The following is a 13726-nucleotide window of genomic DNA, read 5'->3' on the forward strand; positions in this document are numbered from 1 at the left end:
TCAGATGAGACACACCACACTACCTTCTGAACTTCATGAATGAAACCACAATTATGCTCCTAAACAGGAGCTGCAGAATACTCTAAACTATGCTTGACCTGGACATTTGGAGGAACATAGCTCCAGGAGAAATGAAAACATGCCCCAGCATGTAAGTAATATTCAGCCTGGAAGAAGAATGTGGATCTGTGGGCTTGTTCTGATATTTAGCTTACCTCAGTGCTCAATAGATTCCCAACCCAGACAGGTCTTTGCTCCAGTTATCATGTGTTTTGGCTTTTTATTTTGATGAGTTACCAGAATTCTATTTTATATAGCAACTCTCAGCTTCAGTTCTCTTGAGCTGATTGCTTGTTTATTATAGATCACAGAAACTGCTACAAAGAAAATATGAAATAACAACCACCAAAAATCAATAATACTATCAGGACCCTGGAAACACCCCTTTGGCTCTCTGCTATTTTATGGTTAAGCTGCAGAACTGCCTATGTCTTGTTAGGGAACTTGGTGTTCTTTGATGGGGAACCTTTCTAACTCTTAACTTGCCCTCTCTTTTCTTAATCAGATAAAATTTTCTAAAATCTACTCCTTTTCTCTTCACAGATGTCTCTACTTTCTGCTCTCAAGAGTTCTTCACAGCACAGGGCCATTTTTAAAGTTAAAAGAATAGAAACTTTGGCTGACTTGTTTTCTTTGTCAACTATTCACAGAACAGACCCAAAGGGAAAGGAGGTAAAATGTCTACAGAATTAATGTAAAAATAACAGCAAAAAGTCCTAATTTGAGACTGTGGATAAAAAGATGAAAGGTCCCTTAGTTAATTTCTGTTATTTCCACTTCTATCTCAGAAGTCACAGGAAATTATTCAGGGAAAACACAATTTTTTGTTTAGGGAAAGCTACAGTCACTTGCTCATTTAAAGGTATGTCTCTTTCCTCTTCTCTTCCAATTCTTGTCAATTACATCCTTGATATTGAGGAAAACTTTCCTCACTCAGAAGAACTAACATTTCTGCTGAAGTACATAAAAACAAACCTCTGAATCACAAGTTCAATAAAAATGTGAATTCTCAAGAAATTATTGGGATGATCTCTTGAGTGCTGACATTACTGTCAGTAATGAAACTGTCACAAATCAGAATATGATAGAAATTCTATTCTAGAGAAATACCTCACTTCTGGCTGTGTGGGTTGAATAATAGTATTACAGTTTGAAATTGTGCTTGCAATTCCCCCTCATTAATACCATCATGACCTCACTGATACACATATAACAATTTCTATTTCATGAGGTCATTTTTCCAGATACTGCCTCTTGTAGTCAAACCAGTATTTTCTGTATATAGAAGACAGTAAGACTGCAAATGAGATATAATGAGGAGTTAATATACTAGGTAGTACAAATTTAGAACTCTGTTTTTAAAGAAGGTCTCCAAAGTTGTAAAAATGCCTATGATGAAGTAACTTAGTTAAGATTCTTTGATTTCAGGCAATTTAACAAAAAAAAAAAAAAAAAAGCAAACATTCTGTACATTATGTTTATTCAGAGTAATTCACAAATTCTAACTGGACTTCCCCAGAAGAGTGTCTGGGTTTGTGCTACCCTATTACAACTGTAACACAATTACAATATTACAATTAAAAAGTCATAAAATTGCTAATTATAATTTTCAAGCCTATCTATCTTTCTTGTGGATTAGATTATGATTTTCTTTGGTGTGATCTGTCAAAGAGGTGTAGAAGGTGAACAGCTATGCCCACACACCACTGTCTAGAGCCACATGGGGAAATCCATAGGCAAGCTCTGGTTTGTCTCTGTTGTATATATCTGAATGTAATTTAAAAAGAATTTCAGTGAGGATATTTCATCTGTTCAGGTAGGATCCAGCTTTTTTCCATCTGTATCATGATCATATTAGGATTAGCACTACTTTGTTATATTCATGAACAAATAAAAGAATTAGACATGAATTTTCATGGGATCAAAGACTCTGCCAACAATGAATTTTGATTAATTGTTTGATTTGATGAAGGATCCAACTCAACAGGCAGACTGAGAACTCTGTATGCTAGTATATGGGCAAGAAGTCACCTCACCTGTGAAACTGCATTTCAGCATAAAACGTCACAGAAGTATTCTCTCCCTTGAGACATGATTTGTTGTATGCATGGGCTAAGACTAATGTATTCCTAAGTTTGTTTGGGTTTTTTTTTGCAGCATATTAAGGAATTTTAAAACATCTTATTAACTTCACTGATCAAAAATCAAACCAAATAACAACCCCATTGTTCTTAATGTTGCCATCACTAATAACAGGAAAAAAATCCTTAAAGCTGTCATTAGTCATCAGAAAGGTATACATACTGCTTGAATTTTTGTTACTGCACAGTTTTTAAACTGTTGTATCTGAACCATGAGTATTCATTAAATTAATTAGGAAAAATAAGCTTACATTTGTCAGTTTATATTTTTCCTCTAGGGTTTCAATAGAAAAGAAAAAATGTTGCACTTCCTGCTTCCTGTTTGCTGCTCTCACAAAGTGGAAACAATGCCTACTAAAATATGTGTTAGGACTACTAGGTCTGATGTAGCAAAGTACCTTGTGTATATGTGTCAAATTACTGGAGCAGAAGGGTATGCAGCAGTCCCATTGGGGTATCCAAACACCCAGTCACATGGAATTAGAGGATACCTGAAGTATCTATATTTAGATTTTCCTTAACCTACCTGATTAATTTCCTCTCCCTTTTAAACAAGGTTATTTCATTCCTCAAACTCACAAGATATTTTATGATGAAAATTGGAAACATCAGGAAAAATTTTGAGGATCTCAGACAAGCTATGCTACACATTTGCAAGCTGGCTTGAAATAAATTGTTAGTAAAGGTACTGTAGTATCACTTTCAAAAATTAAGAACCAGCAACATATTCACAAGAGAAGTATAAATTCCATGAATGTGCTTTGATAGATAATTTTTCTGAAGTTATGAAAAGACCGTGGACAGGATTTAGTTAAACTCATCTCTAGTAAAATGCCTGAAATGAGTAGTTTTTTATAAATACAAGGCCAGATTCCATCTCAATACAAACCCTATACAAATATTTTGAAGTAATTGAGACTGTTTGGATGAAAGTTAAAACTATATGTTGTTATAACAACATAGTTAAAATGATACTATTTTTTTGCATAGAGTTATCAGTGGTAAGAGCTAGATACTGTTCATGAACTGTGGACATGCTATACCTGGAGGACATACAGAAAATTGCAATGCTTTTTAATGAAGTAACAGCCACCTTGTGGAAAATATCTCAGTAAATTCTAGAATTTCTTTTGAATAGTGATGTCTTTGTATTGACTAAACTCTATATTTCTATATGTATATTTACTTTTTATTTAATAAAAAATATTAACTGCAGCCACAAAACTCTTCTCCAAAAGAAAAAGAGCTTTTGAGGATTCTGCTCAGCCTCTGGTGAAAGGAAACTGGGTGAAACTTATGTTATGAGATAGACACAGTACAAATGATGCTTGATTGAAGAGAAAAAAATATATAGGTCTATTATATTGTTCTGGTAAAGCCAATATTTTCTAAGTTTAAACATTTTCCATTTTTAAAACTGAATGATATGTCCCTGATTTGATGCTACTTGCTGACCTTCAGCAACTATTAAATAAAATGATATATCTGAAATGCTACATCTCTTCAATGTAAGTATTCACAACTAAGCAACAGGGATGGAAAAATGTGATGAGATCATATCACAGTTCAAAATTCGAAAAAAATAATAATGATTAACAGAGTAATAAATCCATGTTAAATGAAAAGTGTAAAAACTGACTTCACTAGGAAGCTGAATGACATACAGGTGCAATATCGACTCCCCCATGCTTTGGCTGCAGAGGCAATCCCCACACTGAGGACCTAGAAGTAATGTGTGTGTATCCATGGCCTAGGCTATCCTGCTTCTCTTCTGGGGATTTCAGCCTGTGATTTGCAGAAATTTCTTCTGGCACTTAGACGTGGTATTCACATGCCCTCTGAACAGACAGAAGCTGTGAGACAAGCAGAGAAGAAGGAAAACATAATTCTTATCTCGCTTGCTGTTCTAAGGTGGAATGCAAAATGGAGATTGTTTACCCAAAGTGAGGATGTTTTGTTCCTTTGGCCTATCAGGGCCAAGAGTTGTGTGTGTTAGACTGTCACTAGACAGGCACAAGAGAACCAGAGATGAGTGCAGTTCTGTGCAGTTGTGAGTGCAAGGCAGATTCAGTTTAGATGCAATATACATATAGTATAGAATAATAAAGTAATTCTCTAGCCTTCTGATAAGACGGAGTCCTCCTCGTCATTCTCTCCCTTTCGTCGGGGGTTGCCCGTGCAGCAATACTTAGATATTCAGTGAAGAAACTCATCAACCTGCCGGGTGCTTTGCCAGCAGCCTGTCCCCAGCACCCACAGCCCGGGTACTTTGCCAGCAGCCTGTCCCCAGCACCCACAGCCCGGGTGCTTTGCCAGCAGCCTGTCCCCAGCACCCACAGCCCTGCCCAGCCGAGGCTCCCGATGGGTGGATCCTTCCTGCGGTCCGACATCCCAGCAGGCCCGGTCGGGGCAGGCCTGGCTGGCCGCTGGAGGTGACCAGTGCCCGCGGCTGGATATTCCAGCTGCCCTGCTCCTTTCGGGGCGTCTGCCCAGGCGCTGCTCAGCCTGCCAGGTGCCATGGTGGGCCCCGGCTCCCTGTCCTGGAGGCAGCAGCCGCTGGCACTGTGCCCTGGAGCCGGCCCCAGCTCCTCTGGAGCCCCGGGAAGGGGAGCGGCAGGGATGGAGCTCGCTCGCCTTCCTCCCGGTTTCCTGGCACCGGTGTTGGCCTCACGCTCCCTGACCGGCCTCCTCTGCAGCTGGGCAAGAGCAGGGAGCTCCTTTCATTAGTTTGCAGAACAGCTTCTAATCTGCAGTGATCAGAGAGATGATGGTCATTTAAGGGTGTGAAAACGGTACGTGAATACCAGTAGAAGAATAGAGTAGCATGAATCTTTTTACTAACAAAGAAAATGAATGTAAACCTTTTGACTTGGTTCATGGTGTAGAAATGACATTCCTTTTGAAACGGAGTAACAGTTCTTACCTGGCTTTTGTTGCATAAGCCCTAGTCATTTCCTGGTGAAATGAAAGAGCTGCCCAGGAAATGGAATCATGCCAATTAGCCTTCACTTTCTTTTTCTGCAAAAGCTCCCATGGATTGTAGTAAGAGAAATAGAGAGGCAGGGTTTTAAAAAATTACATGTACAAATTAGCAAGCCAAAGGAAATGAAAGGGAAGTTAAATAATACGCATACAAACTAGCGTTTTGAACGGAACTAGGCAGAGAACATTAGTAAAAATTACCATAACGTTTAGGAACAGGGGAAATGCAGACTAAATTTGTTTGAAAGAGATTTAGATTTCATCTATGATTGCAGACAATTAACTTTGGAGCTTGTGGTATGTTTATGTTCATGAATGTTTCTCTGGGATAGGAAAACAAAGTTGTAGTGTAAAATCCATAGAAATACCATTAGCTGCTAAAAGAAAAGGCAGCTTTTCTTTTTATTGCAGCATAAATGTTTCAATTTTTAGCACTTTTGACTGTACACCAATATTCTTTGCCAGTGCATTAAAGCTCAGGCTCACGAGGTCAGCAGCATTCCCTTCCAGCACCTTTTCTACAGTGTCTAAATCAGAAATCAGAATCAGTTATTTGGACTCTGCTCAATGAACACTGTGTGGGTAGAAGTATATTTGTAACTGCTCCCATGATGATGTCTTCATTGTAAATTCTGTTTCATAAACCTCAGCCTGTAAACTATGACTGATAGAGATCAGAATGATTAGAGCATATCCTGTGCAGTAGGAAATAATCAGTACAAACACAGCACCATATGGACTACTGTGAAGAAAATTAACTTCATCCTAGCCAGAACCAGTACACTCCTCAGCCAAGTCTCATGGAAAATTCAACCACAGAACAGCTCAATTTTTCTACATAAATATTATCTTCCCTAATTAAAGAGCTGCTAAAAAACCAGTAAATTCTTATAGGTGTGTTCCTTTGAAAGAGAGGAAAAATACTTGGATTGTTCATTTATCTCTGGAGAATTATTTCAAATCCATGGCTACTTTGTATTTTTGGAGTAGAAATTGAGAACAAAAGGTAGAATTTCAAGTAACAGGTGGTTTTGGCTTAATTAAAAACTCTTGTATCTTGACAGATCACAAATTATGTGTGAGTAATTTTATTATATATTTGATTTTAGCAACAGAATCATTGTTTTGAATGAAGGCAAATCTCTGAGTTGCTGGAAAAATATTTGTTTGTTACTGTAAATCTAAAGTATTCTGTAATTTGTTATCCAGCAACTTCTCCAGCTGGGTTTTAATACGTATTTGTGAACATGGTTCAGAGATTTTCTCTGCATAAGTTAGTCTATAAGTACCCACAGATTTATATTCTTGTTAAGCAGCTGTTAATGGTCAGTTTTAGAGAGGAAAGCAAATTAGTTAGTTCCTCTGGTTTGATTACTGTGGCCAAATCTTTTAAAGGCAGAAATGTGGAAAAGCATCAACACATGAATTGGAGATAACCCTACTATCCCTTTTCTGTCCTGTATGAATCTGTTACTCTTTATTGTTGTGCAATGAATTGTGACAGCTTGGAGAAGGATAATGGAAAAGTGAGAAAACATAAGAGCACATTGATACTACAAAATGAAAGCAGATAAGCAGAAATATACTGCTGAAACCTGGCTAAAAGTATTTATCCGTGTGTGTGTGTGTAAGACCTACCTCCAGAAAACAGAGAATGAGAAAATCTACAACTTGAGGGAAAAACTAGTTTCCAATGGCAATAATACAGTAGAAATACAGTAGATTGTAAACTGTAATCCTAGAATTAGTACATAAAATCTTTATTGCTGTCTTGCATTTCCAAAATTATTGCACAAAATAGAGTAAGAGATCCTAACCCCAAAAGTCTCCAAATCAGCATAGTTGCTTTCTTTGGTAGTCTATCTAAGGAGCTTAGAAAAATAAATACAGCTAGACTTCTTTCTTTGTGTTATTGCTACAATAATAAAAGTGATGCTATTTGCTTGAGTGTTTGTCAAGGCAATTTTTATATTTTTGCAAGAAGGATTAATATTTTTTATGGCAAGTGTTATATTACATAGAGGTAAGCTAGAGGTTTTTCCACTTTTAACTTTAACTCTGCAAGTATTTCTGTGAAGAAAGGGGATGCATGTGTACACTTACTGGTGAAGTTTCTGTAAAGTCAAACAGAGCCCAAATATGCTTGAGGATTCAAGAAAACTTCCACCTGACAGGGCCTCACAGAGATCAAAGAAGGATGGTTAACCATTTAGACAGTACAGGAGCTTAAGCTAAAACCCTGGAAATGCAAAACTATTGAGATGCACAAAATTTACCTGCCAGCATTTGAAATGGAGGCGAATTGCAAGTTGATAGGGTTACAAAAAAACTTATTAACCTCAAAACTGTTTCACTGACAACTCTAAGTCTTCAGTAGATTTACATATATTTCTCTTCAAATATGAAGAGAAAGGGGTGCAAAACATTAGAGCTAAGCCAAATTATTAGCATTGCGGTAGTATTTCCTTTCTTGTAAGCTGCTTCTCATAGAAACCTGATTGGTCATAAAAGCTGAAGAAGCAAATAAGGTGAATATTTAGTCCAGAAGATTGTATGCAAATTAAAAGCCCAGTTTGATAGTGAAATTAATGAAAGAAACAAAGTGGTCAGCATATGTTGTTTCTTCTCTGTATTGACCACATGAATGTAGCTTTTCTTAAAAAGACTTTCTCCTACAGGACGGGGTACAGAGATTGATGCACACCCTTCTAGATAGTTTTGAGCTTTTAGCCTAGAAGAACAAAGTATATGACCTGAAGGTTGCAAAATGCAGAATGATGTTCATGTGGTGGTGCAAGAGATAAAAGAAATATGCTTTTTGCCCATGGGTCTAATCAGAAATATTTTTAAATCACATATTTAGAGACAAAGCCAGAAAATGTGGCCAGGGTACAATTAAAGAAGCCAACTTTTCTCTCCTTTTTCCTTCTTTCTTGGGCTGAAATGTAACTTTTTTTTTTCCTGTAAAATGAATTAATACTATTTCCTTACTATAACTGAAAGCTTCTCAGGGTATAAGAATAGTCTAATTGAAGTGGCATTTCTGTATTCCAGTATCCCTATTTTCCCTGGCTTTAATTTTGTAGTCAAAATCACAAATATTGAAGGCTAAACTTGTCACTGTCTTTTCAGGGGAGTTATAAATAGGATTATATTCCCATGAGGGCAGATGTCCTATAAATTATTATTTATGGTTTTTAATAAATAAAAAGAAGTGTTTAAAAATAGTTTTTCTCAGTAGAAAGAAACAATAGCTGAAAAAAAAATCTATGGTTTGATTTGGAAAATATGCATACTTTCTAGTGGAAATTAACAATCTGAAGTACTTAGTCTTGACCTTTATATATTCGATTACCATCTTGTCAAATGTTTTCAATGCCATGTTAGGCTATAAGGATGAATCATGACAGACTGTTACTAGGTGATGTGCTTTTAAAGCACAGAAGGTGTGAGTTAAAAATTATGGTAAATAGAGGTAACAGTAATGCTATTAAAATTTTGTCTGTCTAAATCCTATGTTGAAAAGTCTGATAATATAAACACACTTTCAGAGTACTTAAAATCTCCATCACATCAAATTGAGTTTCAGTGTGGTGAAACAATAATCACAGGCAATAATGGAAATATGTTTAGGTGGTATGTGTAGTGGAGCAAATTTTATGGCTGACTTGCTTCCTGATTCATGGCATGTTGTCTGTTGTAAAGAGAATCCATTCAATCTATTTGCATTTCTTGCTATTTGCTTTTTAAAAGAAATACAAATCTGTGCCATGCAGATGCATAGATTATCACACAAGTAACTGTTTCAGTGTATTTAACTAGTGCAGAGAAGAAGCCAAAAAGCTGAATGTTTGCAGAGACATCACTGTCCTTTAATTGCCAGAATGGATGGATAAATGCCAGAATTGGGATGACTTGCAGCAGCTAGTGGAAAAATAAATTTATGTGGGAGATCAATAAGCTTAAAAAATATGTTGCTAAAATGAGAAAATCAGTGTAGTGCATACCCCAGTTCTGGTCCTTTTGCCAAAGAATGCTCTTGAAGAGTAATATTTGTCCTTGGAAGACTGTGTTTCATCAATGTTTTAGTGTCAAGTATGGGCAGGTGCTTGCAAAAGAACTAATTCAGCTGTAGATTTGGTCTGTTATGTATTTCTCATCTCATTCATGTTGTATTGATTTTCTATTGAAAGCTGATATTTGTGTCTATTTGGAAAAGTTAGCCACTTCTTGATAATTCAAGGCTTTGAAGAACAAGTGCCAAACTATTTTGCTGCTGTTCATGCAAACAGTATTTTCTCTGATTACAAACTAAATTTAAAGCAATGTCCCAATCCTCTCTCCAAAATATTAAAGAAATAACTAATAAGTAATATACAGTGCACAAAAATAATGTCAAGAAATCAAGAGATAAAAAGTAAGCTGATAATTTGTTTGGAAATGCGTTTTACAAAGTGTTGTATCTCTTTTGGAAAATTCAGATGTTGAAAGATGAGATGCAAAATACTAATGAAAAATAAAGAGATACCCATCATCAGTCTGTAAAAATAAACTGTGGTAGTTTCCTGAGCTTTATAGCAGCTAGTTTTCTGTGTATATTTAGCACTTATTAAGTTTCTTAGAATATTTAATATTTAGATGAACTGAGCTTTCTTTGAAACATCAACAGGGCCATACTTATTCAAAGATGCTACAAGCACCCTAGAACATTAAAAGAGTAAGACTTGTAGCCATCACCAGTTTAAGTACAAACAATTTTAAAAACATTTTTTCATATTACCTTGCAATTTTTTCTGACATTCATTATCTAGGCAAAAATAGATAATAAATGTTTTATTTGCATTTTCTTGCAAACTGGGAATGTAAGTTCATTGTACTGGTAACTTGCTAAAATCACCCTGAAGTGTCTTCAAATGTCAATTAATTATCTGCTGTTCTTCCAACCAGGTGTCTCTTTCTTATTGCTAGCTACATGTTGACACCTCACACCCTACAGCAGTTTCAGAAGGGCACATCTTTGATATTTGCTGTCTGTATCAATATGAATCAATTAATTGGAGACATGTTCATAGGATGAATTAGTTAACTTGCTGACAGAAAGCTAATTTTTTCCAGTGGTTTGTTCCAGTTGTTGATTTATCAGTTTATGAAATTTATCAGTTGATTTCTATCAAATCAATCAGTTGAGCTGAAGCATCCCTAAGCCACACAGCCAGTAATGCAAAGAAATGGGCTGGAGCACACTAGTGGAGACAGAAATGAGGAGCAGAAAGCCCCTTTTGGTGGCCATGAGATTGAATTTCATCCAGTTTGAATCTGCCCTCTCTGACAGCCAAAACTGCAAGAAGATTGCTTCTCTCATACCACACATCACAGAACTTGCTGCTCCTAATCAGCAGAAGACAAATTCATTTCTCTACATTTCATTCACTAGATCTGGAGTGAAAATAGTGTGTGCCAGAGGTGACAGTCTAACTAATCTGCTTTTTGCCTTGTAGATATGTAACAGTCAAATGCCAAGAGGAAAAGCTCCATTAGGAGCTGGTCCATCCATTCAGATGGTGTATTACAAAAGAGACATTATCAGGCAGGATTACTAAAAGCGTGTATTAACTGGAATTTTTCTCCTAAATTCTATTAGCAGATGATTATCTTTTTTGTACAGCTGAAGGAGAATTTTTCTCCCACCTACCATTCCCATGTATGGTTGTGGCGGATATTGACAGTTTTATGTTTCCAATATTTTAATGAACTTTACAAAATTCATGATCTGAAATATGTAATGTGGCAATTAATAAGAAGTGTTCGTTAGTGTTAGCATTAAATGAGTTAAAAGATAAATCCACTAATTGCTATAGAAAACCTCCTGAGTACCTGTAGGCCAGGCATCAAAAGTAAGCAAATCTAGCAATAAGCAGTTTGCAAGCTGGGAGAAAACAACAGCAGCCAGGGAGGAAAAATACATAGTAGTTTGCACGGGTAATCAGTTTTTTTTGAAAACAACAGGAGGAGGATGGGAAATAAATACCTTGCAAGAAAAACCATTGTACTTCTAACTACATGATCACTGTAGGATAACACAGGAAGGTTCTTCACTGAGTCTGTTTGTTACTGAAATGTTTCACAGAGGACTCCATAGAGGGCTTAAGTAACTGCAGCTATCTAAGGACTTTAATTAATGTAACAGATGCAGAAGCCATTTATCGCTTCACAGAACTGTGAAAGTTTTATAAATTATATCTATATTTGCTGGTAAATAAATTATCATGCTAATTATCATAAGTTCAGAAAGCATCTTTCAAAAGTGCTTTCATGATAACCACATTTTACAGCCTCTCTAGCTTGTCAGGATAAACATAATCAAATACTAAATATTGCTAGCAGTAAGTGCTAGCCTTAACTACCTAATGACCTGTGTCTACCTTCTGTTTCTCACGTGGCTGAGGTCAAGATGAGTACACTGCTGTTCTGAGCTGATAGCATTACAGGCCATGCATTGTACCATCCTCTGCACAAAATAGGCAAAGCAGTGATGAGCAGGAACTTGTGCTTAGCCTGCAGCTAAGAAATGCATGTAATAATCTTTAAGAACACCTCACCACATTCTCCTGACACAGAGGTTAATATTATGTTCAAAATATATTGCATTAAACATGATTTATTTAATTATATTTAGGAACCCAGTTGATAGTTTGTATTTAACCACTTATTTAACAACTTACATCTCAAGTGCTTTTGCATGCTCTACCCTTTAATTCAGAGCATACACACCTGGATGGGTGGAGCTCAGAAGAGTGTAAATTAGATAAAGTGCTTAATACTGTGTGTATCACTCATATGCTTTGTGTTCCTTTTTGTTTCTTTCTGCAGTGTGGGAGGTGTTCCTAGACTTTTGAGTGCTGTTTTGAAGTTGATACAGTAATCCCATGGCAGTGCTTGTCTAAGGAGTCCTGTGGTCAGGTAAGACTTTGAGATGGGTGTACAAAAATATTTCCTTTATAGTAAGTTCCTGATTTTAAAAGCCTCTAAGTGTTTTCACAAGGGTCAGTTTTAATTAAAATGACGAGAATAACTGAATCTTTCAGTAGAAAGGGACACCCAGACAGACTAGAAATAAAAGTGGCTTATCCTTAACTTTCTTCCTGATAACTGTATTTTTGATAGGTAATATGTTTCTGCTTCAGTAGTTGTGAGGCATTTACAGTTTCATCAAATGATATGCAACACTTTTTGCTGCAAATGCACTTGGTCTAGTAAGGCCTATTGCCTGCTTCTCTTACACTGTGTCTGGAGTAATAAGTAGCAAACCAGAAACAGTTCTAGAAAGAAAACCAATTGTTTCTGAGCACCCACAGCCCATGTTGTGCATGTATTGGATGTTTTGTTTCAGGCTAGGTCTAGTCTGGTCCCCATGTCTCTGTGCCAATTAGTGGTTGGAGCACTCTGACCCAAGTTTATGTTGGCATTATCAAGGTGCACATATCCTAGTTCACATAAAAGGACCGATTTTATGCAGTCTGAGACAACTGTGGTGCAAATAAAAGCATGTTAACTGAGGAAAATAAAGATATTTACATGGAAAGGGTATTTGTAATGAAAGCCAATATGCAAATATGCCAATGCGGACTCACTGTGAGTTACAGACTCATCTCCTTGAGCTCTCATTTATTCATTTATTATATCTGTGGCTGGATGTTTTCTTTTCCTTGAGAATGAAGACAGTTGTTCTTCAGAGTAGAGAAATGTTTGTCTCTTTATAGAGGGTTCTTTCTGTCTTGTAGAGAAATTAATAATAGAATGTGTTTCACAGGGAATATCTTCCACAGCCCACATGAGTTAGAGGTGATGAGGCAGCCTCATCTTGTAAGGAGATCAAAAGAGTATATGAAATGGGCAAAAGTAATTATGAAAGCCTGTCCTGCAGCAGTTAGAGGGGATCAAGCCAAGGGAAATGGGCAGTGCTGGGGTTTCTCGTTAGGTGGTGCTAGAATAAAGAAAAACAGATTAATAGTGTTTTGGAAATGTATGGAAATTATGGATATTTTTGTGGAAATGCATAAAACAAAATAAAACAACTCAATCTGCTGTTATGTTTGTAAAGGGATGAGGTATGACCTGCACACTTAATGCTATTTAAAAATGTTTTGAAATCTATATTGTTTATTTCAAGACCTTAAATATGAAGTTGCAATTTTTCTTCACCTGAGCGAGAAAAGTTTCATTTGGTGAAAAATCTTCCACAAGGGAAAAGAAAAAACCCAACCTCAGGCCAGTCTGGAGAGAAGCTTGTTGTATTGCCTTATACATTTTATTCTGGGCACCTGAGCAGGGAACAATGCACCACTTTTCAGTAGAACAAAAGATTCCTTCATTGCCCAAATGCTGGGAAAGATGACAGCTGCAAAATCAGAGCCTCAGAGGACAGGTAGCTTGCATGAGTCCTAATAGGAAACGAACTATTCATGCAGACTTTAATGTCTAACCCTATCTACTTCAAACTGAAGTAAGATTAGCCTCCTTTAAAAACATGTACATGTTTAATG

This window comes from Onychostruthus taczanowskii, unplaced genomic scaffold (assembly GCF_017590055.1).
Source record: "Onychostruthus taczanowskii isolate IOZ18803 unplaced genomic scaffold, ASM1759005v1 scaffold2, whole genome shotgun sequence".
NCBI lineage: Eukaryota > Metazoa > Chordata > Aves > Passeriformes > Passeridae > Onychostruthus > Onychostruthus taczanowskii.